At 38.1% G+C, this 25,580-nt stretch overlaps 6 long non-coding RNA genes across 6 annotated transcripts; 5 read left to right on the forward strand and 1 right to left on the reverse strand.

The window, feature by feature from the left end:
- Positions 1-726: 726 nt before the first annotated feature.
- Positions 727-1,767, forward strand: LOC125778768 (uncharacterized). Its single transcript, XR_007422900.1, has 2 exons — positions 727-1,303; positions 1,375-1,767. It is a non-coding gene; the product is annotated as an uncharacterized LOC125778768 (long non-coding RNA).
- A 5,061-nt stretch (positions 1,768-6,828) lies between these two features.
- Positions 6,829-7,669, forward strand: LOC125778772 (uncharacterized). The gene is made up of 2 exons (XR_007422904.1): positions 6,829-7,169; positions 7,240-7,669. It is a non-coding gene; the product is annotated as an uncharacterized LOC125778772 (long non-coding RNA).
- Positions 7,670-11,167: 3,498 nt separating this feature from the next.
- Positions 11,168-11,825, forward strand: LOC125778765 (uncharacterized). Its single transcript, XR_007422895.1, has 2 exons — positions 11,168-11,329; positions 11,403-11,825. It is a non-coding gene; the product is annotated as an uncharacterized LOC125778765 (long non-coding RNA).
- On the reverse strand, positions 11,421-15,986 carry LOC125778770 (uncharacterized). Its single transcript, XR_007422902.1, has 2 exons — positions 15,556-15,986; positions 11,421-11,511 (listed from the first exon to the last, which is right to left on the reverse strand). It is a non-coding gene; the product is annotated as an uncharacterized LOC125778770 (long non-coding RNA).
- On the forward strand, positions 15,118-15,877 carry LOC125778766 (uncharacterized). Its single transcript, XR_007422896.1, has 2 exons — positions 15,118-15,369; positions 15,447-15,877. It is a non-coding gene; the product is annotated as an uncharacterized LOC125778766 (long non-coding RNA).
- Positions 15,987-19,050: 3,064 nt separating the features above from the next.
- LOC125778769 (uncharacterized) lies at positions 19,051-19,925 on the forward strand. The gene is made up of 2 exons (XR_007422901.1): positions 19,051-19,432; positions 19,497-19,925. It is a non-coding gene; the product is annotated as an uncharacterized LOC125778769 (long non-coding RNA).
- Positions 19,926-25,580: the final 5,655 nt, after the last annotated feature.

Consider the following 25,580-nt stretch of genomic DNA (forward strand, 5'->3'; position numbering starts at 1 on the left):
CGAAAAACTCACGAAGAATCAATGGAGTATACGACGATGCATTACGTGGTGCACAAACTAAGAGTTGTCGGCTCATAATTCCGGCCTTTTCTTACGATACGAATAGCTTCTTGCAAATGACGCATAATACTCGAATAGTATTTCTATTTAGCCCGTCGGTAGGAATTCGGAGTACACCACACCTCGATAGTCCAAGAAAACTGTCAACATAACATTGATTTTGAACCAGTTTTAACGCTTTTTTCGGCTTCTACTTAATGTTGCCACAACATTCAGCTGATTGGTTGTCTGCTTTCGCGTCGTAAGCATAGACACAGGACTCGTTGCCAGTAATAATACGTTTTCTAATAACATGCTCTGTGGACATTAGAATTTAACGCGACGCTGCTTTTAAACTTTTCTTATTTTCTTAGGCCCAAATGGTTTCACTAATCCTTCCGATATTCCAACGATGTCGGTAAGATCTCTGACTGTTAATCGCTGATTTTTAAGCACCAATTTCTTTATTTATTAAAGTGTTGATCATCAGTTGATGTTGATGACCGACGTAGACGTGGTTCGTCGTCAACTCCTTCTCGACCAACTTTGAATAATTTGCGCTAATCAAAAACTCTTGCTCACCGCAAACAATTATCACCGAAGGCCTTAAACAGGACGCCGAACAGGAAGGATGCGTATCAAAAACGCAAAAAAACAAAGACAAAATCAATTATTTTCACCTAACTATCTCATTACTTAAAGAGTAACTCAACAATGTGTGCAGGGCTTTTCAATTATCCTCAACCAGCAGTTCATATCGCATATCATATTACCCTCTGTCCGCTTTACTTGGAAATGTCCAGTGTAGCGTGCATGATGTCGATCACACAGCCCACAATAATAACAAGATTTGTAGACACATGCCAATGTTTGCAAATAACATGCCAACAACAAGCGGCAATCGCAGCACGCAAGTTGACAACATTGAACTTCAATTCTAAGCCAACAGCAACAACAATTTTATTGTAAACAATGTGACCAATACACACCCACATACATAATAAATCATGTGCAACTGGCTTTCGGCGACACCCAGTTGCATAATGCAGTTGACTTGCAGCTGAGTGGTAATAATTCAAAGTGCACACACCGATTCGATATTCAATTAAAGGTTGTGGTTTTGTATTTCGGTGACAATGATTTTGTATAAAAACTCAAGCGCACTTTGGAAAAATTATCAAACAGTCTTTACTTTCATAATAAATTACAAGTGTTCGCTTGCGCAACAAACTCAAACGCAAAAATGTTCAACCTTTACAAAGTGGTAAGGATGCGAGCCTTGCAGACAGCCTGATTTGACTTGAAGCATACTATACTAATTATTTATTTCTCTAGCTCATCGTCTTCGCCGCCTTGGTGTGCATTGCTGCTGCCTACCCAAGCATCATAGGACCAGCCATCGTCCCCGCTCTTGGCCCAAGAGTCGTTGTCGGACCAGTCGGCGCTGTCGGCCCAGTTTTGGTGCCCGGTTTGGGTCATGGTGCTCTTCTTGGTCATGGTGGTGTTGTTCTTGGTTAAACCATAACTAGTAGTTGGACTGCCAATATTCTCCACTGAACAGTTGCACAATCTACACCCGCTTACCGTTATTTTTTTCACCCAACTCATCCAGAAGTGTTCGTTGCATTGCTGCGCTTTCCTCTATCAACAATAAATAATTTTTTGTAAATCGTATATTTTTCTTTTAGTTTGCTTAATTTGAATAAATATGCAATAAACCAAAATCAATGAACAACTTTTTTTCTATATCATAGAGTTATATACTAAGTACATGTGATAATGAGAAACTGAAAAATACGAGTATTAGTCCGTAGAGTAGTCATATATCTTGAAGATGTTTACTAAACTTCAAAGCTTCAAAGCCTACTCAAAACGGCTTAGTTATGTTTTTAGCCATATCAAATCTAAAATCCAGTAAATGGAACTGAAGAGATAATTGGAAGGGTCACATTTACTCCTGTGAGATAACTTTGACACGTAGTATTGTTATAACTCTGAAGGCGGTATTTACCTTCTCCCCACAAAATGCGCAACCGTGTGTTCGTTTTATTTTTAATTTTGCTTAGCGTCGTGCAATCTTCATCGTAAAGCATTGAGGGCAGACAATATTGTTTCCTTAATGTAGAGAGACATCAATTGTGTTGAAAAAAGGGTTAGAATACTGCCATAAAAATTTAAGTGTTTCAATTAGATCCAACATAGACTAACAATCTTTCAAGGATAGAAAATAAAAATGTTTTGCTATCCTCAAGAAAAAATAAAATAGATCTTCTGCAGAACCTTTCTCTCGAAAACTCGTAACGGCGACTCATCAGAATGTTGTCATCGTCCATGCCTCTGCACCATATAACAGAGCGGGAATAATGAGTAACGTATAGAGTTTGGTTTTTGTTCCTCGAGAGGGGACTTTACTACTTCTCAATTGCCTACTCAGTACGAAGTAGCACCTATTGGCAAGAGTTATTCTGCGTTAGATTTCCAGGCTGACATTGTTGGTGGTGTTTATACTGGTTCCGAAATAGGCAAAATTATCTACAACTTCAAAGTTATGACTGTCAACAGTGACGTGAAAGCCAAGTAGCGAGTCCGACGACTGTTTTTTAATTCGCTGAACTATGTAAATATTGTCGTACATCTCGCACATCTCATCGTTCAATAGACTGCGATATTCGCTTTTGCCAATTTGCAAGGAACCATAAATCTTCCGCAAAACTTTTCTCTAGAAAACTCGTAACGCCGACTCATCAGAATATTGTCATCGTCCATGCCTCTGCACCATATAACAGGACGGGAATAATGAGTGACGTATAGAGTTTGGTTTTTGTTCCTCTAGAGGGGACTTCACTTCTCAATTGCCTACTCAGTCCAAAGTAGCATCTGTTGGCAAGAGTTATTCTATTTTCTTAAAAATAAATACTCGTAGGTATCTATTGAATCATGAATGTAGGAGGGCGGATTACGGCTAGCCTAAAACGCGATTTTGCCAGTAGCAAGTTATGATCTGAATGTACATCCGCTCCTGGATATGTATTGACCTTTTCTATTAAGGAACAGAAGCGATTATTTATCAGAATGTAATCTATTTGATTTCTGATATTATCAGGGGCGTCCGATGCAGATTTCCATGTATAAAGTCTTCTGGGAGGCAGGCTAAATAATGTGTTCGAAATTATTAATTAAATTAGTCGATCTCCTCTCTCATTTCTTTCACCTAAGCCGTATTGCCTTGCAACTCCTTCGACTTTTTCTCTTCCAACTTTTGCATTAAAATCGCCTTGAATTATATTAATTTCATATGGTTTTGTTAATCGCATAAGCTCGTCTAGTTTATCATAGAAAGTTTCTATTTCGTGATCAGGCCGTTGGAGCATAGACTTGAATAATATTAATATTCAATGATTTTGCAAATAACTTTAGCATCATTGATCTATCAGATTTCGGCACAAATCCGGTGACAGATTTTGCAGTGTTTTCTTTAACTGTAATGCCTACACCGTTGCGGTGGTTATTAGTTTGGTTGCCAGAGAAAAAGAACTTTGTATTTTGGGAAATAAATTCTCCACAATCTGGCCACCATGTTTCACTTATGCCAAGTAAATCGACGCCTAACTCTTCCATTTCTAAAATCGTATTATCTAGTTTTTCAAGCTCGTATAAACTTCTTGTGCTCCATGTTGCGATGTTTAAAGTTTGTTTTGTTTTAGCACCGGAGATTCTTAGCACCCTCGATATGCCGAAGACTGAGGGCCATTGTTTTGGTTGTACTATCATTGTCATATGATATGCGGGGAAGTATACTTCAGTATTTCCCCTTGCTTTCTGAAGGGTTTACTGTTTTCCATCCTTACACATTTATATAGCGAACCGCTTGATACAAGTACAGACGTCCGCTCTCAGCCGTACTTAGCTTCGATATTCACCATCGATCTTACCGGCATGGGTGGCTCTACTGGTAGCTGGGCTACCGCCAGCATCGCTCTTTGGATCATTATATCTACTGAGCCCCCTCATCACGTCAGGATAGCAAATCACCGAGGGGGATTGCCTTGTACAGTGTATAATAACGCCTGAAATCTTGCCTTAGCTGGCAAAAATAGTTACATGTATTATATAAAAACTTAAAAATTTATACAAAATTTTTAATAAAACAAGCTGTTTATTAGATTTTGTACTTGAATCTAGTGTAGCCCATAAATGGAGAGATACAACCACGCCCATTAGTAAATTTGAGTTTTCACGGTATGGATCGATCATAAATAGAGCAATAAAGTTGTGTCAAACTGTTTCGTACAGCTAAATTGATTGATCGTCTAGACCATATTTCCAAATATATAAATATCAGAATTACTTTTTGATTCATGCTATATATATATATACATCCTCAAAGTATTAATGTATGTATATCCTAAAGTACTCAAGGTAATAGCCAAATTTGCTCAGAGCTAATCCCACATGCATCTCAATCCCACCTATTCCTTATGGTTCCATTAAAAACTACTGAGAATGCGATACACTAATAAATAAATATCCCTGAGACGTTAAATTTTACTCCGAAATTGTTACAAGAGAACTTTATAGTAGCCGGATCAAAATTGAACGATTAGCCTTGCACTGCACAGATTTCAGTGAAAAGTCATATCTCAGGACCTACCTGACCGATATCGACAAAATTTGATAAATTGTATCATCTAGGCATTCTTACTTTCCAATGGGAAATGGGTGAAATAAATCGGACTATAATTATCTGATTCTATCACATTCCCACATGCAAGTACAGCACCTATGAATATGTCGGGACAAAACTTCGCACACGAATAGTGCGCCTACAGTAGGCAATTCATGACCACAAATTAACCAAATCAGATCAAAACTGTTCAAGCTCCCATATATCGAATTTTTGGGTAACAGTTTCAATTGCGTACTTTTTATCGAAAATATCGGTCAATCTGTGAGATATATCACAGATGTCTATGTGCCAAAAATGGGTTGAAACGGATTAATAATTTCTCAAGCCGCCTTATATCTAATAGAATGATTTTCGAACTTCCAGTTGACTTTATACCACATACTTATATCGCCAAATGCATAAGTTATTCTAATAAAATTGAGAGGACGTGTTTTTCTAACAGCTACACCCTATGTAACATAACAAATCCTTACTTGTTTTTTTTTTCATTGCATTTTAGCCAATTTTTATTGTACTTTTATCTCAGCCATAGTCGTTTAACAGCATTTTCCGCCTTTTATTAGAGCAGCGAAGGCTGATCATGATCTGAGATTACATATTTTGTATTTATTTTATTAATTTTATTTTGTAAGCATTAATAAAATTCTGTTCTGGTTTCTCATGCGGTACAACCGGCAATGAATGTCAACAAGTTGTCGTTGATATTCGTTTTTTAATTTTTATATCCCATACAGAGTATATTAAATTGCCACGAAGTTCATAAAACTCAAAGGGAAGCGATGGAGACACTATGAAATATACACATAAATGATCAGCGTGAAGAACTGAGTCGATCTGATTTTCAGATATCATTTTTTTCCCAAGAAGCTGGTGACTTTAGGGAACCGCAGATATCGGAACACCGTAGAATTTAGCTGTGATACAAATATAACGAACGGAGTAAAGAATTTTTTCATTTGATGATATATCTTTATGACATGGGTTATTGCCTGCAGCAATGAGCCGATCTTCGAAGAATTGTTCAGACTATTGCACACTGCTATATATGTATATACCAAGGTCTTTCGTATCTATGTAGGGTATTGTAGCTTCGGTGGAACCGAAGTTGACGTTTCTTCTTTTTGGTTTCATGAGCCTTTAAGGCTAAGAAATGCTTAATTTTTATCAAGTGCAATATCAATAATTTTAATTTTATTCTTAATAAAAGTTTTAGTAAAATTTATTTTAATAAAATTTATTATATTAAAACAACTATAATTCATTCCTTTACTGATTAATTTCACATAGTGTTCAAAATTACTTTCTTTTCGGCACATGACGTTGAATAAGGATAAGATCCATTCCATTTCAACAATAAAAGCTTTGTCCCAAATCATCTTTATTATGATAAACTCATAGAGACTGCTTAAGTCGGCCGGACACTAATTTCCAAACATGTTGAGAGATTATAAAAATACTAAATATACCAACGATATTCTTCATCTGAATCTGATATTTATGTAGAGCAATGGAAAATTTGGAATTCAAAATTAAAAAAAATTTAATAAAAATCAGCTTCCAATAACCTCATTACCTAAGTAACCTGGCCAACAATATAAGCAGGATTTCTCATATTCTAAGAAAGCACTTCATCATGAGTATCACATTACCATGACAGCTCATTTCGAAATATCCAGTGTAGCGTGCAAAATGTCGATCCAACAGCCCACAACTGTAACAACCATGCCAATGTTTGCGAATCGTGAACCAACAATATGCGGCAGTCAAGTTGACAGCATTGAACTTCAATTCTAAGCCAACACCAACAACTATTTAGACCACTGCAATTTAACTTAAGTGAACAGTATGACCGATACACACCCAGGCTAGGGTGGGCAATAGAATCGAAAATTTTTTTCGCTGAGTACTCAGAAAAAATGATTCTAAAACACGTGTTAAGAAGTTTCTCTAAGTTTAAGCACTTATTGATAACAGGTAGATCCTTGATCTTACAGCTTTCTATTTACTTATTATTAGATAGAAAAATTCAAATCAACAGTTGAAGTTTTATTGTCTCTAGGCAACATGTTTTTTCTTACACATTTTAAAGCTGAATGAAAAAAAAATGTATGTAAATCGGAAAACTCTAAGTTTTGTAGAAATTTACTACGAAAATAGGTCTCATATATTCGTATTTTTACCCACCCTAACACAAACAGTATTTGCAACTAGCTTGCGGCGACAACCAGCTACTAAATGCAGTTGACTTGCAGCTGAGTTGTAATAATTCAAAGTGCACACACCGATTCGATATTCAATTAAAGGTTTTGGTGGCAAAGATTTACTATAAAAACTCAAGCACGCTTTGGAAAAGTTATCAAACAGTTATTACTTTCGTATTCAATTACAAGTGTTCGCTTGCGCAACAAACCAAAAAGCAAAAATGTTCAACCTCCACAAAGTGGTAAGGATACGAGCCTTACAAGCAGCTTTCTTTGTCTTTAAGGATATTTAATAATTATATTTTTCTATAGCTTATCGTCTTCGCCGCCTTGGTGTGCATCGCTGCTGCCTACCCAAGCATCATAGGACCAGCTATCGTCCCCGGTCTTGCCTCGACTGTTGTTGTGGGACCAGTCGGACCTATCGGACCCGTTGTAGTGCCCGGTCTGGGTCATGGCGCCATTCTTGGCAACCCTCATTTACTTGGTTAAATAACTACTTCTAAGCTATACTAATTGGACTGCCAACATTTCCCAATGGACAACCGCCTTTGCACGTCTACTCCCCGTTACTATTTCTCACCCAATTTCCACGAATGTTAGGAATTTCGCAAATTTGGTATATTTTTGTGTTTCGTTCGTTGCATTGTTGCGCACTCCTTATCAATTATTAATAAGTAATTTTTTGTAAATATATATTTTCTTAATTTGATTTGAATAAATATGCAATAAACCAGTTAAATTTTAAATGTTTCATGTGAAGTTCTTGGCGATGGTAGAAGATTGAAAATAGAAAACACTACACTTCATAAAGACTATCTAACTGCCTCCTACTTTATTAGCCTTCTGTAATAAGAAATCCTAACATATGTGATAAGGAAATGAGTTCTTTGGAGTCTTCATAATAAGGATTCTTAATATCTTATTAAAAATAACTTTAAGATTCTCCATCGATCAACCAAAAGATTGGGCAATAAACGGGACCCTTACCTTTAGAGAGTGGAATTTATACATACACCCACACTTCCGATATAATTTAGACAGAAACAAGAAGAAACGTTAACTTCGGCTGCATCGAAGCTAATATACCCTTCACAGGTGCATATCTTTTAGTAAGTATGTGTTCAGTTTATATGGAAGCTATATACTATAGTAATCCGATCTGAAAAATTTTTTCGGAGATTACATTTTTGCCCTAGAAAATCGTCTATGCCAACTTTTGTAAAGATACATTGTCAAATGCAAAAGTTTTCCATACAAGAACTTGATTCCGATCGTTCAGTTTGTATGGCAGCTATATGCTATAGTGGTACGATATCGGCAGTTCCGACAAATGAGCAGCTTCTTAAATAGAAATGACGTTTGCAAAATTTCAAAACGATATCTTAAAAACTGAGGAACCAGTTCGTATATATACAGAGAGATGGACAGACGGATAGACAGATATGGCTAAATCGACTCAGTTCAACATACTTATCATTTATATATATACTTTATACGGTCTCCGACGCTTCCTTCTGGGTGTTACAAACTTCGTGACAAACTTAATATACCCTGTTCAGAGTATAAAAATATATAAGTATAACAAACTGATCAGAACGACGAGATGATTATGCGGTCCATTCGCCACCTAATATTGCTCCCTAGTTCATGTCTTATAAGCTACTAAAGCTGTATCAACTAAACTTGTTGCAAGGGATTCCCTTCAATATTTGATGCCATATTGGTATTCTCTTGGTTCCATCTTTTCTTTTTACGGCTTTTATAGCTATTCTTATCGCGAGACTTCGACGCGGCTTACTGGCCAATATTCCGTACCGTTGCTTAATATGGTTCTCTCGTTTGCAACATGTTGCTACAGAGTATAATCGTTTTATTCACCTTGCGGTTGTACATAGCAGTTAAAACTAATCGAGATTATAGTTATAGGGTTATATATAGATAAATGATCGGGGTGACGATTGAAATCCGGATGACTGTCTGTCTATCCGTCTGTGCATGCAAGTTGTAACTTGAATAAAAATGAAGATATCTTGTTAAAACTTGGTATGCGCGTTCCTTAGTTAAACGAAAATTACCAGTTTGTAGATGGACAAAATCAAACCAATGTCACGCCCACAAAACCCCACTAATGGAAAAAATATAAAGTGCCATAACCGAGCGCCAAATTAAGACTAATTTGGTCCAGCTGATCGAGTTAGCAAGGAGCCCCTTTGGCAAAATATTTAAAAAAAAAGTGGGCGTGGCCCCACCCTCAAAGAAGTTTAATGTATATATCATATAAAGCTAAAATAACCAAATATGCACAGCACATATACTCGTATTATAACAACTCCTACCTACATTTTGAAAAGGGATGAAATTGGAGGATAACCCTGCTCACTACCATATAACGATACTGTTAAAAACTACTAAAAGCGCAATAAATCAAAAACTAAATACGCGAGAAATATTAAATTTTACCTCCGCGATGATATGAAAGGGGCTTAGGAACCTTGTGAAAATTGGACGATGGGTGTGGCACCGCTCACTTTTTGGTAAAATCCCATATCTCGGGACTTGACAGACCGATTTCAAAATGTAGTAGGTGACATTGTTGTTACATTCTTATGTCACAGTGTTAAAATGACGAAATCGCCGTACGTATTCACCTGATCTGGCGCCGTTCGATTTCTGGCTGTTCACCAAGCTCAAAAGACCGCTCCGGGGACACCGTCTTTATACGATAGAGGAGATTCAAGCCGCAGCGAAGACGGAACTTAAGGCCATCCCGGAAAGTGACTACAACCAGTGTTTCGAAGATTGGAAAATCCGTTGGATAAGTGCATTGCATCGGGAGGGGATTACTTTGAAGGGGATGAAATTGATTTGGAAGAATAAATAAAGAATTTTCAAAATAAATACAATGTGACCTTATTTTTTGGGCACAGTAGTATATAAAATTGCTTGGATTCCGATCCTCTGGTTGACGTTTTACTCGTACATCTTAAAATATTTTCCTGGCTTTGATTCGAGTTGCAAGAGTATAAGATGTTTGGTTGCACCCAGACTTATGCCTTCCTTACTAGTTTTTCTATTGAAGAATCACGAGCTGGAGCGCACGTAACCCGTATTTGTCATTCTCGTTAGAGCATTTAGATTTTTAAATATTATTATAGATTTAATTATTAGTTTTGAGTTCAATATTATTTCCAAAGCGGCAGGCGTAACACCCAATTGTACAGCGCATTCCGTAATAATGAACCTAGTGCTTAGCCATGCTACCAGTCACCAATCTGTCTTACGGTTACCTATTAATTATCCTCAGCAGATACCCCTGTGTGTTTCTTTCCTCATATGCACTCATGATATGCGGTCATTATGCAAAATTGTGACAATTTTTCACATCAACTGCACAGTATTCTTTCTCGCCGTACATCCATCGTTCTGTGATCTTGGCCGCAATACCCGCCAAGGCGCATTTCTTCCCTACCTTTGGGAAAAACACTTCATTTAGGCACCGATAATAGAGTTCAGCGAAGAGCCCCTTGGAATGTTTGATACTGATTTTAATTCCGTCAAGCAGTCATTGATCACCTATATCATATGTATCTGAAGTCTTGTATCGCACTTCTTCCCTTCGCGGGTTGCTGCCTTCTTCTGCAACTTTATGATCTACATTCATCGTTGTCGTTCTCCGCACCATTATCATCTCTTGTAGGGAGGTGACCTTCATTTCCCTTGCTTATCCTGGTCGCATTTAATGCTTTCACTTGTCCGGCTATTTTCTTAGACCGGGCCATGAATGTGAATTACTCATCCTCGGGCCTTCGAATATACACATTAATCGCTCTGGACGCTTGCGTGAAGTTTTGCCACCGAGCTAAGTACCTTCCGGATTCGGCTATTGATCAATCGATACAGTAGACGCGTTTAAGAATAAACTCCATTATCCTCACACAGTACTTGATAACGCGTCCGACATTACCCTTCATCAGCCCTACATGAAAGTGCCTTGAGTAGCGTGCAAAATGTCGATCAAATAACCCACATACATATGTATGATATTGGTTGACCCAAGCCAATGCTTGCTAATAACATGCCGAGTTAACAACATTGAACTTCAACTCTGAAAGAATACCAACAACAGTTTTAAACCACTACCTTAATACACACACACACAAACACCATGTGCAACTGGCTTTCGGCGACGCCCAGTTGCATAATGCAATTGACTTGCAACTGAGTAGTAAATATTCAAAGTGCACACACCGATTTGATATTCAAATTAAGATTGTGGCTTCGTATTCCATAACAGATTTTGTATAAAAACTCAAGCGCTCTTTGAAAAAGTCATCAAACAGTCTTTCAGTTCGCTAACGCAACAAACCCAAACGCAAAAATGTTCAACCTTCACAAAGTGGTAAGGATACTATGGGCCTTGCGGGCAGCCTTAATGGCCTTAAGGGATATTTACTAATTATGTCATTCTCTAGCTCATCGTGTTCGCCGCCTTGGTGTGCATCGCTGCTGCCTACCCAAGCATCATAGGACCAGCCATCGTCCCCGGTCTTGCCTCAACTGTTGTTGTGGGACCCGTCGGACCTGTCGGACCAATCGTAGGTTTGGGTCATGGTCGCGTTATTGGCCACCCTTGGTAAAATAACTACTTCTGAGCAAAATTCATTGGACTGCCAACATTCCCAACTGGAAAACCTCTTTGCACTTCTGATCATCGTTAGTTTTTCATACTCTGCATCACTTATGGAACCACGAATGCTAGGAATTTCGCAACTTTAGTATGTCTTTGTGTCTCGTTCGTTGTATTGTTGCGTACTCCTTTATAAACTATCTATAATTTTTTTGTAAATATGTATTTTTTCTTTTAAATCAATTTGAATAAATATGCAATAAACCAATTGAAAATGTGTAATGTATCATGTGAAGGAAGCCAAGTACAGGTATAGCATTGAAAAAAAGGTTTGCACTCTTTCTTTCTAACTGCATTTTAAACCTTGTTTTGCTTCTCTAATAAAGGGTGATTTTTTAAGAGCTTGATAACTTTTTTAAAAAACAAAACGCATAAAATTTGCAAAATCTCATCGGTTCTTTATTTGAAACGTTAGATTGGTTCATGACATTTACTTTTTGAAGATAATTTCATTTAAATGTTGACCGCGGCTGCGTCTTAGGTGGTCCATTCGCGAAAGTCCATTATTGGGCAAACTTTCGAGCATTTCGGCCGGAATAGCCCGAATTTCTTCGGAAATGTTGTCTTCCAAAGCTGGAATAGTTGCTGGCTTATTTCTGTAGACTTTTAGACTTGACGTAGCCCACCAACAAAATAGTCTAAAGGCGTTAAATCGCATGATCTTGGTGGCACAAAACTTACGGGTCCATTTCTTGAGAGGAATGTTGTCCGAAGTTTTCCCTCAAAATGGCCATAGAATCGCGAGCTGTGTGGCATGTAGCGCCATCTTGTTGAAAAACCACATGTCAACCAAGTTCAGTTCTTCCATTTTTGGCAGCAAAAAGTTTGTTAGCAATCGAACGATAGCGATCGCCATTCACCGTAACGTTGCGTCAGCATCTTTGAAAAAATTCGGTCCAATGATTCCACCAGCGTACAAAACCACACCAAAAAGTGCATTTTTCGGGATGCATGGGCAGTTCTTGAACGGCTTCTGGTTGCTCTTCACCCCAAATGCGGCAATTTTGCTTATTACGTAGCCATTCAACCAGAAATGAGCCTCATCGCTGAACAAAATTTGTCGATAAAAAAATTTCGAACCGAACACTGATTTTGGTAATAAAATTCAATGATTTGCAAGCGTTGCTCGTTAGTAAGTCTATTCATGATGAAATGTCAAAGCCTACTGAGCATCTTTCTCTTTGACACCATGTCTGAAATCCCACGTGATCTGTCAAATACTAATGCATGAAAATCCTAACCTCAAAAAAATCACCCGTTATATACGAGTAAATCTAATTCTTTGAACTTGTCGGTTAAAGAGTGTAGTGTTAACTATCGAATTGAATTTCGAACCGATCATCATGTCTCTTCGGATTACTGAGCTTACTTACGCCTGTGAAGAGGTTACAAAACTTACGTGAGGATCAGACGGATCGGCTTGGTGGAAGGTGTCACGCTCTTTTGCTAAAACTGCTGCTTCGGTTGGGAAATTAGGGTTCAAGTTCGCGATTATTCCAGCCAGGATAAAAATAGCTGCCTGGTTGAGCGTCTTGGGTCCGTAGAGGTTCTTTGTTGGTCAACGTGAATAGCGCACTACGCTAGAGTCCAAATTGTGTGTTGGTAGTATGAGATCACTTACCGAACAGAGTTAAGTCGTCGGAGTAAGAGCCTTGGCGGCATAAAGTCAGAGGCAATTCCAATAATGTAGATCCAACAGTTGTGGGAATGACTATTGCTATATCGAAAAGGCAGCTTTCTGTCTTCACGCGTTCTGATAGTAGCCGTATACTATATTTGGTGGTAGAATGCCGAGAAAATTATAGATCCGAGATGACTTTCTAACGTTGATGTTGTAAATCAATGGTCATTTGTGTAAATTCGTAGAGTCCAAAGCTTCCGAGGTCTCCATTTTACTTATGGGCACGTATGGTTCGGGGAAATCGCCGAGCGGTTACTGTATTCAATGCTCGATAATCTCATGTATTTACCATCGGTTTTACACACCAACAACATCATACCGTTAGGAGAAGATCGGACTGTGTTATTGCACTTTGGTATAATGGAGATCTTAGCACGGGTAAATCAATAATATTGTTGACGCATTGCGGGGGAAATGTGCTCTCATTAATTCTTTTACTACTCTGAAAAAATATAAAGTATCAGAAATAAAAAACACTGAACAACACAAAGTGTAGCAATGTATACAAAGTATATTGCTTATAAATCCAATCATATCTGTAACTTCGGAAAAAATTTCATTACAGCTCATGGACATCGAATGCGATATTAGCCGTGGCCAACGCGCAAAGGACCATAATCTTCGCAGAAATTTTCTCTCGACAAATCCTAACGTCGACATCATCAGATGTTGTCACGTCCAAGCCTCTGCACATATAGCAGGACGGGAAAATGAGTGATTTTTAAAAAAGTTTGAATCTTTAGTCTCGCGAGAGGCCTGTTATTTCCATACTCAACTACTAGCCCCGAAAGTAGACATCATCTGACAAGAACTATAGATACTCGGGGTCCACATATTCCGGTTACCTATGGGATTAGAATAGTTTTAATTGGATTTGAGCAATTTTGGTCAATGTAATGCATACTTTAAAGGAATAATTGGTGCCAAGTTTTAGTCCGTTATATCAAGTTTCTCCTGATTTTTGTGTTGGGAAAAGTGAAGAAAAATCAAAAAAAACTTTAAAATTCTTCCACTCTGATTGAGGTATTCTTCAAAAACACGTGCCTTTTGAACGCATTCAGCCAGTTACTCTTCAGGTGTCGAAAAAAATTGACCTTCTAGCTTAACTTTAGGTACGTACGAAAAAGAAGTCATAATCCGGTCTCAAGTCAAGATTTTACAGTGGATTACTCACTACTGGTCTACAAGTGGTATGGTTGTGCAATATGTTCCAGTTTTGCAAAAAAAAAAAAACAGGCGACAATTTGTTTGAAATTTTGGTTGGATTCGCTAGTCATCACCCTCCACTTCCTTTTTTTTAGCGATTGATAAATGGTGTGGGATCCAATATTAACAATTTGTTTTCACATTTGAATAGAATATATAGTCTACCGATATATGAAAAACGATCAATAATTGTTTCATATTTTACACTTGATGTGCTCCTTAATTCAGTGTTAGCTCAATCTTGATATAAAATCGCACCTCACACCAGAAATTAGAATTCAAAATTACAAAATTCAATTCCCTTATTAATATCATTACCTAACGTAACCCAACCAACAACGTATGACAGGTCTTCTCCAATAATCCCCCCGCCAGCACTTTATAAAGCTTATCACATTACCCTTTTCTGGGTTTTTCCACTCTACTTGCAAGTGTTATAGTGTAGCGTACAAAATGTCGATCAAACAGCCCACAAAACAATAACAACATTTGTAGTACACATTGTAAATCACTATTACCAATAACAAGCAGCATCTTCGCACCAGTCGAGTTGACAAACGTTGAACTTCAACTCTGAAAGAATACCAACAACAGTTTTAAACCACTACCTTAATACACACACACAAACACCATGTGCAACTGGCTTTCGGCGACGCCCAGTTGCATAATGCAATTGACTTGCAACTGAGTAATAAATATTCAAAGTGCACACACCGATTTGATATTCAAATTAAGATTGTGGCTTTGTATTCGATAACAGATTTTGTATAAAAACTCAAGCGCTCTTTGAAAAAGTCATCAAACAGTCTTTCAGTTCGCTAACGCAACAAACCCAAACGCAAAAATGTTCAACCTTCACAAAGTGGTAAGGATACTACATATGGGCCTTGCGGGCAGCCTTAATGGCCTTAGGGGATATCTACTAATTATATCATTCTCTAGCTCATCGTGTTCGCCGCCTTGGTGTGCATCGCTGCTGCCTACCCAAGCATCATAGGACCAGCCATCGTCCCAGGTCTTGCCTCAACTGTTGTTGTGGGACCAGTCGGACCTGTCGGACCAATCGTAGGCTTGGGTCATGGTCGCGTTATTGGACACCCTTGGTAAAATAACTACTTCTGAGCAAAATTAATTGGACTGCCAACATTGTCAACATTCCCAACTGGAAAACCTCTTTGCACTTCTGATCATCGTTAGTTTTTCTCACTCTACATCACTTATGGAACCACGAATGTTAGGAATTTCGCAACTTTAGTATGTCTTTGTGTCTCGTTCGTTGTATTGTTGCGTACTCCTTTATTAACTATCTATAATTTTTTGTAAATATGTATTTTTTGTTTTAAATCAGTTTGAATAAATATGCAATAAACCAATTGAAAATGTGTAATGTATCATGTGAAGGAAGCCAAGTACAGGTATAGCATTGAAAAAAAGGTTTGCACTCTTTCTTTCTAACTGCATTTTAAACCTTGTTTTGCTTCTCTAATAAAGGGTGATTTTTTAAGAGCTTGATAACTTTTTTAAAAAACAAAACGCATAAAATTTGCAAAATCTCATCGGTTCGTTATTTGAAACGTTAGATTGGTTCATGACATTTACTTTTTGAAGATAATTTCATTTAAATGTTGACCGCGGCTGCGTCTTAGGTGGTCCATTCGGAAAGTCCAATTTTGGGCAACTTTTTCGGCATTTCGGCCGGAATAAGCCCGAATTTTCTTCGGAAATGTTGTCTTCCAAGCTGGAATAGTTGCGGGCTTATTCTGTACTACTTTACTTGACTTGACGTAGCCCACAAACTAAATAATAGCGTTAAATCGCATGATCTTGGTGCCAACTTACGGGTCCCATTTCTGATGAATTGTTGTCCGAAGTTTTCCCTCAAATGGCCATAGAATCGCGAGCTGTGTGGCCTGTAGCGCCATCATTGTTGAAACCACATGTCAACCCAAGTTCAGTTCTTCCATTTTTTGGCAGCAAAAAGTTTGTTAGCAGCGAACGATAGCGATCGCCATTCACCGTAAGCGTGCTGTTTCAACGGGGTTGCTCTTCAAAATATAGGTCCGATGAACATTTGCTTATTTACGTAGCAAGTTTCAACCAGAAATGAATCTCATCATTCCATTTGTCTCACATTTCGTGTAACCGAACACTGATTTGGCAATAAAATTCAATGATTTGCAAGCGTAGCTCGTTAGTAAGTCTATTCATGATGAAATGTCAAAGCATACTGAGCATGTTTATTTCGTCTGGCAGTCTTTTGGCAGTTTGTGTGGCCGGATCCCAATTCTTTGAACTTGTCGGTTAAAGAGTGTAGTGTTAACTATCGAATTGAATTTCGAACCGATCATCATGTCTCTTCGGATTACTGAGCTTACTTACGCCAGTGAGGAGGTTACAAAACTTACGTGAGGATCAGACGGATCAGCTTGGTGGAAGGTGTCACGCTCTTTTGCTAAAACTGCTGCTTCGGTTGGGAAATTAGGGTTCAAGTTCGCGATTATTCCAGCCAGGATAAAAAATGCTGCCTGGTTGAGCGTCTTGAGTCCGTAGAGGTTCTTTGTTGGTCAACATGAATAGCGCGCTACACTAGAGTCCAAATTGTGTGTTGGTAGTATGAGATCACTTACCGAGTGATCCACCAAAAACAGAGTTAAGTCCTCGGAGTAACAGCCTTGGCGGCATAAAGTCAGAGGCAATTCCAATAATGTAGATCCAACAGTTGTGGGAATGACTATTGCTATATCGAAAAGGCAGATTTCTGTCTTCACGCGTTCTGATAGTAGCCGTATACTATATTTGGTGGTAGAATGCCCGAGAAATTATAGATCCGAGATGACTTTCTAACGTTGATGGTATGGTTGTGTTCCCGAAGCCGTTGGAAAACTTGCTGTGCGTGATTTTATTGATCTTCCCCTAAAGTAGCTGCAATGCATACGTAAACTCCGAAGAACTTCATTAATGAACCTTCGAATTACTGTGCCTCTCTTTGTAAATCAATGGTCATTTGTGTAAATTCGTAGAGTCCAAAGCTTCCAAGGTCTCCATTTTACTTATGGGCACTTAGTAGAGGCTTTTCGCTAAATTGATTTTTGAAAACACATGTTTTCTAGAAAGTATGTTAGAGAAATCGCCGAGCGGTTACTGTATTCAATGCTCGATAATCTCATGTATTTACCATCGGTTTTACACACCAACAACATCATACCGTTAGGAGAAGATCGGACTGTGTTATTGCACTTTGGTATAATGGAGATCTTAGCACGGGTAAATCAATAATATTGTTGACGCATTGGGGGGAAATGTGCTCTAATTAATTATTTTACTACTCTGAAAAAATATAAAGTAACAGAAATAAAAAACACTGAACAACACAAAGTGTAGCAATGTATACAAATTATATTGCTTATAAATCCAATCAGATCCGTAACTTCGGAAAAAATCTCATACAGCTCATCGTTCCATCGAATGCGATATTCGCCGTGGCCAACGCGCAAAGGACCATAAATCTTTCGCAGAAATTTTCTCTCGAAAACTCCTAACGTCGACTCATCAGTTGTTGTCATCGTCCAAGCCTCTGTACCATATAGCAGGACGGGAATAATGAGTGATTTTTAAAGTTTGAATTTTATTCCTCGAGAGAGGCCTTTACTTCTCAACTACCTACTCATCTGACAAGAACTATAGATACTGGGGTCCACATATTCGGTACCTATGGGCTTGAATAGTTTTAATTGGATTTGAGCAATTTTGGTCATAATGCATACTTTAAAGGAATAATTGGTGCCAAGTTTTAGTCCGTTATATCAATTTCTTCCTGATTTGTGTTGTGGAAAGTGAAAAAATCAAAAAAAATTTAAAATTCTTCCACTCTGATTGAGGTATCTTCAAAACATGCCTTTTGAACGCATCAGCCGTCTCTTCAGGTGTCGAAAAAAATTGACCTTCTAGCTTAACTTTTACGTACGAAAAAGAAGTCATCCGGTCCCAAGTCAAGACTTTACAGTGGATTACTCACTTACTTGTATACCAGTGGTATGGTTGTGATATGTCCAGTTTTCAAAAAAAAAAAAACAGGCGACAATTTGTTTGAAATTTTGGTGGATTCGCTATTCATCACCTCCACTTCCTTTTTTTAGCGATTGATAAATGGTGTGGGATCCAATATTAACAATTTGTTTTCACATTTGAATAGAATATATAGTCTACCGATATATGAAAAACGATCAATAATTGTTTCACATTTTACACTTGATGTGCTCCTTAATTAATTTTTATCTCAATCTTGATATAAATCGCACCTCCACCAGAAACTAGAATTCAAAATTACAAATTCAATTTTCTTATAATCTCATTACCTAAGTAACCCAACCAACAATGTATGCTGGTCTTCTCAATAATCCCCCGCCAGCACTTTATAACACTTATCACATTACCCTCGGTCCACTCTACTTGCAAGTGTCTAGCATAGCGTACAAAATGTCGATCAAACCGCCCACAACAATAACAACATTTGTAGACACATTGTAAATCATATACCAACAACAAGCAGCATTCGCACCAGTCGAGTTGACAACGTTGAACTTCAATTCTAAACGAATAACAACAACAATTTTAGACAACTACCTTTTACCTTAAGAAAGCAGTGTGACCAACGCACACCCAAACACCCAAGCATCATGTGCAAGTAGCTTTCGGCAACGCCCAGTTAATGCAGTTAACTTGCAGTTGAGTTGTAAAAATTTAAAATGCACACACCGATTTGATATTCAAATCAAGATGTGCCTTTGTATTTGTGAGACATAGATTTTGTATAAAAACTCGAGCGCCCTTTGGAAAAGTTATCAAACAGTCTTTACTTTCGTATTCAATTACAAGTGTTCGCTAGCACAACAAACTTAAACGCAAAAATGTTCAACCTTCACAAAGTGGTAAGGATGCGAGCCTTGAAAACAGCCTTGACTTTAAAGATTTACTAATTATATCTGTCTCTAGCTCATCGTGTTCGCCGCCTTGGTGTGCATCGCTGCTGCCTACCCAAGCATCATAGGACCAGCCGTCGTCCCTGCTCTTGGAACAGGTGTTGTTGTAGGAGCAGTCGGACCTGTCGGCCCAATCGTAGGTTTGGGTCATGGTCGCGTTATTGGACACCCTTGGTAAAATAACAACTTCTAAGCAATACTAATTGGACTGCCTACATTCCCCACTGGACAACTCCCTTTACACTCCTGCTCATCGTTATTTTTTTACATACCACATCGCTTATGGATCCACGAATGTTAGGAATTTCGCAACTTTAGTATATCGTTGCGTCTCGTTCGCTGCATTGTTACGTACTCCTTTATCAACCATCAATAATTTTTTTTAAATTGTATTTTTTATTTTAATTTGATTTGAATAAATATGCAATAAACCAAACACAAATGTTAAATATTACATTAGCCAGGAAGAGGGATAAAACTGAAAGGGAACGCGACATTTATATCTACTCTAGAAAGACTCTTTCTTCTCTCTTTCCTTACCACATTTTTAGCTCAAGTTAAGTTGGGTTAGATGGCTGATCTAGAGAGATCGTTGAAATAATGAGCTTATGTGGTTGAACTTTTAAATTTACAAAAGACTTAGTAGCCAATACACAGGCGTTTAATATTAGTTTTCACCAGTTCGTTAGGTCTGATGGCATGCGTTCCCAAGTGTTTAAGTATTGACCTCCTAAACTTGGAACATTCAAGTAGGAAGCGTTGTGTTGTTTTTACCTCATTGTCTTCCATGCATCTTTCTAAGAGGGCATTTTGGAAGATTCCCACCCTTACAGCATGTACGCTAACAGGACAATGCTATGAACTTACTGAAGGAACAGAGATCACTAGATCTCTTGCGATCGATCTTTTGCCAAACATCTTTTGTTCCACTGAAAAGTATTTGGGAAATTATTGAATAACTTTAGATAGACCTTTGTATGGAGGCGGAGATAGGCATTCTACAAGTAAGTACATCGTCTCGAAAAAAATGTGTACACACATTTTTAATCCGGAGTCAACGAATACTTTTAGTTTAACATGTTGACACCTGTTCGCTGGTCTCTCATACCCGTACCTAGTTGCTTGACCAGATTCCAGTCGCAGAAACTTACCTAAAGCTAGATTGGCTAAACTGCATCCGAAATGTTTTTGTATGTAGATCGTAAGCCTGTGTGGTAAATACGAAGTCTTTTGCCTAGTGTCATGGAATAGAAGTGCAGCTTTTGCAATGAGGTCTTCCAACGATTCAATCTGATTGCCGACGGTAAAATAACGTAAAAAAATGGCAAGTACCTAATAGATGTAATAATTGCCGAAATAGGACGCTCTCGTACTGACGTCCTAAGTCTGATGTGATGAACAGTGAGGCAACAAACCAAAAGCGATTTCTTTCAGATGATGAAGCTTATCCAACTAGGTCAATACGGATGCAGCAAAACGAAGTGTTAGATATTTTTGACCTTGTACCAGACTGCGGTTCAATAGAATAGTTTTATTCCAATGACTCGACAAGCAGTAACCAGCAAAATTTTTACTATTTTGTTGGGAACCACGTCAAACGAATCCCAATCGTGTATTCCATTTATTACCTGAGTGTGACAAATTGTAAGTTGACTGCAAAAACACGATCAGTTGATGTGTCGCAGCATACATTTTGGGACTAAAAAAGAAAGCTTCAATTATCTTAGTTGAAAGTTCTTGAGGAAAATGATTTTTTGTGCAATGGCGGTCAAGCCTTTTGTGAAATGCAGAAATGGCTTTCTTATACTGAAGAAGGGAGAAAGATTAGTGTGATAGCCTCAAGTGTCTTCACCATAATAAAGGGGGAGTAGAAAAACAAAGCCATAGCTGAAAGGTGTTCATAGAGAAATGACAAGGTCTAGGAACGGTTACAATAGTCCATGCTTCATAATAATAAAGGCCTCCATGTACCATTAAATTTACTAGTCAAAGGCTTCGATTTAGTTGGTGAATTTAGCGAATGAGAGCGGGTAATAGCATTGTACTTTTCGAGCATATTTAATTAATCTTTATCTATATCTTGATATACATACATTACACCACCACTAGAAACTGAGACTAGAAATTAAAAATTTAATCTTCCAATAATCTCATTATCTAAGTAACTTAGACAACAATGCACGCAAGTCTTCTCAATAATCCTCAACCAGCACTCAGTAATGCGTATCACGTTACCCTCTATCCACTCTACTTGCAAGTGTCCAATGTAGCGCAAAATGTCGATCAAACATCCCACAACAATAACAACATTTGTAGACAAATGTCAATGCTAGCAAATAACTTGCCAACAAAAAACGGCAACCACGGTTTACAACATTGAACTTCAATTCTAAACGACAACCAATAACAATTTTAGACCACTACCTTTTAGCTTAAGAAAGCAGTGTGACCAATACACACCCAAACACCTTCGGCGACACCCAGTTAATGCAATTGACGTGCAGCTGAGTGGTAAATATTGAAAGTGCACACACCGATTCGATATTCAAATAAGATTGTGGTGACAAAGATTTTGTATATAAACTCAAGCAATCGTTGGAAAAATTATCAGTCTTTAACGCAACAAACTCAAACGCAAAAATGTTCAACCTTTTCAAAGTGGTAAGAATGCGAGCCTTGGTAGCCCGCTTTGACTTAAAGGGTATTTACTAATTATATTTTTCTGCAGCTCGTCGTGATCGCCGCCTTGGTGTGCATCGCTGCTGCCAATCCAAGCATCGTGGGGCCAGGCATCGTAGGACCAGGCATCGTTCCCGGTCTTGGCGCAGGTCTTGTTGTGGGAGCTGTCGGACCAGTCGGCCCAATTGTAGGTGTGGGTCATGGTGGCGTTCATGGTCATTTACTTGGTTAAATAACTCTTTCTAAACTATACTAATTGGGCTGCCAACATTCCTCAATGGACAACTGCCTTAGCAGATTTTCTTATCCTAATTTTCTCGCACCCCACGTCACTTATGGAGCCACGAATATTAGATATTTCGCAACTTTAGTATATCTTTGGTCTCGTTCGTTGTATTGTTGCGTACTCCTTAACTAACAATAAAATAAAAATGCTATAAACTGGTAAAAATTCTTATATAGTTATTGCGAAATCAACCAATAACAGAGGAAAAGATTGGAGGATTTATACAACTCTCTACTTTTAACTGCTTTCTAGAACATTTTTGGGTACCTCCAATATACATTTATTAGAGAGGTGGTATTAAGAAAGGAAAGTGAATTCGACACTGAACACTTTGAAATGATTTTTTAGAAATTATTAATTGTTTCTTTAATTTTTATGTTCTGCCAACTCGTTGGATACATATACTTAAAACACATTGAACTAATTGAGATAGAATAAATTTATCCGTACTACAATGGTGATCTGTTATCTTATTCCTTGATACATGGTACCATGAAGACAGGTTTCAAACGATCAACTCAAACATTAATCATTGTTCACTTCCTTTGAATGTTATTTGGGAAATCGTTAAATAAGGAATGGAGGCGATAACGTTGGTGGCACTACATCGCCTAGAATAAGAACTTATTTACTGGTTTTTAACCCGAAGTGAAGAAATACTTTCTGCGTACCATGTCAACTGGTCGCAGGACTCTCATGCATGGACGTAGTTGTTTGACCACATCCGCTGAGCTATTTGTTTGCAATCTAGAAAATATTCTGAATATAGTCGCAGAATCTCACAATAAACTAGATCGACAAGAGACGTTTTTGTATGAGATCACAAGCCCAATAAAATGAATGGCAAATTTGAAGATTACCGGCTAGTGTTATACATACATAAGTGCTGCTTTTGAAGTACGATGGCAGCTTTCAAAGAGTTCATTTGGATGATGTTGCCTGGTACGAAAATGGCGGGTATATAACTGCTGTAGCAATTGTTGAAATACGACGCTCTCGCACTGACGTCCTAATGTAATGTGATGAAATCTGGTACACCAAATCGGGAGATCCAACCATTCAGCACTGCCTCGGCGACAGTATACTATGGTATTTTGCTCACCCAACACTTCTAGCCAGCGTGTAAATCTGAGTACTGGAAATAAAAGGAAGAAAAACACTTTTGGGTTAAGAAAGAGATTTATATTATCGCTTAAAGGTTTTCCAAGCCCTTCTTTTTTTGGACAGCCAAATCCACTATGTGGTGGTTGGGGGATTTTCGAAATATTTGTGTTAAACAGTGCCGTGGAGAGGACACCACCATGCGGAACATGTGTTTATTTTCTTCTCAGCTTAGATTTCTGACCGCGAAATACTGCAGATGATCGCTGCTCGATCAGATAATTTTTAATCCTTTTCTTCGGCTCTGGAGAGATCGTAAATTTTTCGAAGTCTTTTAATAGTGTTGCGTGATTGATTGATTGACTATGGCAAGAGCTTAGAAAGAAGGAAGGAAGCAAGTACCCAAATAACGTGTGGTTTACTTCTTAATTGTCTCAATCCTTGAGGGCGACATAAAATGGATCTATTCATTACACCTCATAGATGAATGAAGACTTTTGGTGCAAACGTTTCAGAAAAATTCTTACGCGGTCGGGTAAGACTCAATACCAGTACCAATCCTACTAAGGAGGTGTTGCTCCAATGATGACCAACTTATCTTAAAACTTATTTATTCATGCAGCGTTAGATCGACGAAATAAGACCCTTGGGCGAAAAAATTCCGGGTCAATTCCAGTATTTGTAACTTATAAAAATGAAAAAATCTTGATGAAACGCGGTACACATGTTTCATGGCAAACAATTAAAGCGGAGTTTACAGATGGGCGTAATCGTACCACTGCTACGCCCACATAACGCTATTAACCTTTTCACTAAATTAAGAAATAAAACCATAATTTATCACAGGAGTTCGCAGAAACAAAGGTCACCTGTGGGCTAAACAAAGCGAAAAAGTTGGCTTCTCTATTTGGTTTAATATACATACATATGTCCTAGATCACTAAAACTGCAATAACTAAATTCGCTCACGACAAATTCCTATAGCACATCTATCGACACTGTAAAATGGTTGAAAACGAAAGCTAACTCCGTCCACTCCCCATATAACAGTACTGTTAAACTACTTGTAAACATGCCAGAGATTTAAAATTTTACGCCCGAGATTTTATTTGATGGCTTTATAATGGCAGCAAATGTAAAAATTGGACGTTGGGTCTGGTACTGTCCACTTTGTGAAATCACATACCTCGGGGCCAGACCGACCGATTTCGACTAAATTTAGTACCTGATATTCCTATCTTATTCCTATAACACAGTACAAAAAAATAACGAAATCAGGCTGCAACCACGCCTACTTCCCATACAACACAATTTAAAATTCCATTTCATTCTTTCACTTTCGAGTATACAAATCGGGAAGTAATTAATGTAACGGGATAAAATTATGCACCAATAATTCCTGCCACCTTATGACCACAAATTATCCAAATCCAAAAAAAAACATCCTCCGAATATTTGAACCCAGATTCTATATATGACGTTTGACTGAAAATATCGGTCAATTTATGTAATATATAATTGAAATTCAGAGAGAATCGATTTGGTTATCCACATGCTTATTTAAAAGGTTCTCTTACTTTCGCAGAGGCACTATTGTGTGGTCATTCGGTTCGAGTCCATCTGTTGTGATGTCTGACACACTTTATTGTGTTGGTTGTGCTACACCAAATGCTAAGGTGCCTTTAATTCCACACCTCCAGAAGCTCACTAACCTGCACCTCAAATTTTAATTTGCTCAACGCCTTACAGAGTAACCCCCGAGGTCTTTTCAATTATACCCTACCAGCCCTAAAAAACACGTGTCGCATCACCCTCTATCTGCTCTGCCTGCAAAATGTCGTTTAAATAACGCACAACACCAACAACATTATGCCAACAACAAGCGTCAACCGCGGCGGGCGAGTTGACAACATTGAACTTCAATTCTAACCGAAAACCAACAACAATTTTAGACCACTACCTTTTACCTTAAGAAAGCAGTGTGGTCAATACACCACATTCACACATACACACATCATGCGCAGCTGGCTT

The sequence above is a fragment of the Bactrocera dorsalis genome, chromosome 5 (assembly GCF_023373825.1).
Source record: "Bactrocera dorsalis isolate Fly_Bdor chromosome 5, ASM2337382v1, whole genome shotgun sequence".
In the NCBI taxonomy this organism is placed as follows: domain Eukaryota; kingdom Metazoa; phylum Arthropoda; class Insecta; order Diptera; family Tephritidae; genus Bactrocera; species Bactrocera dorsalis.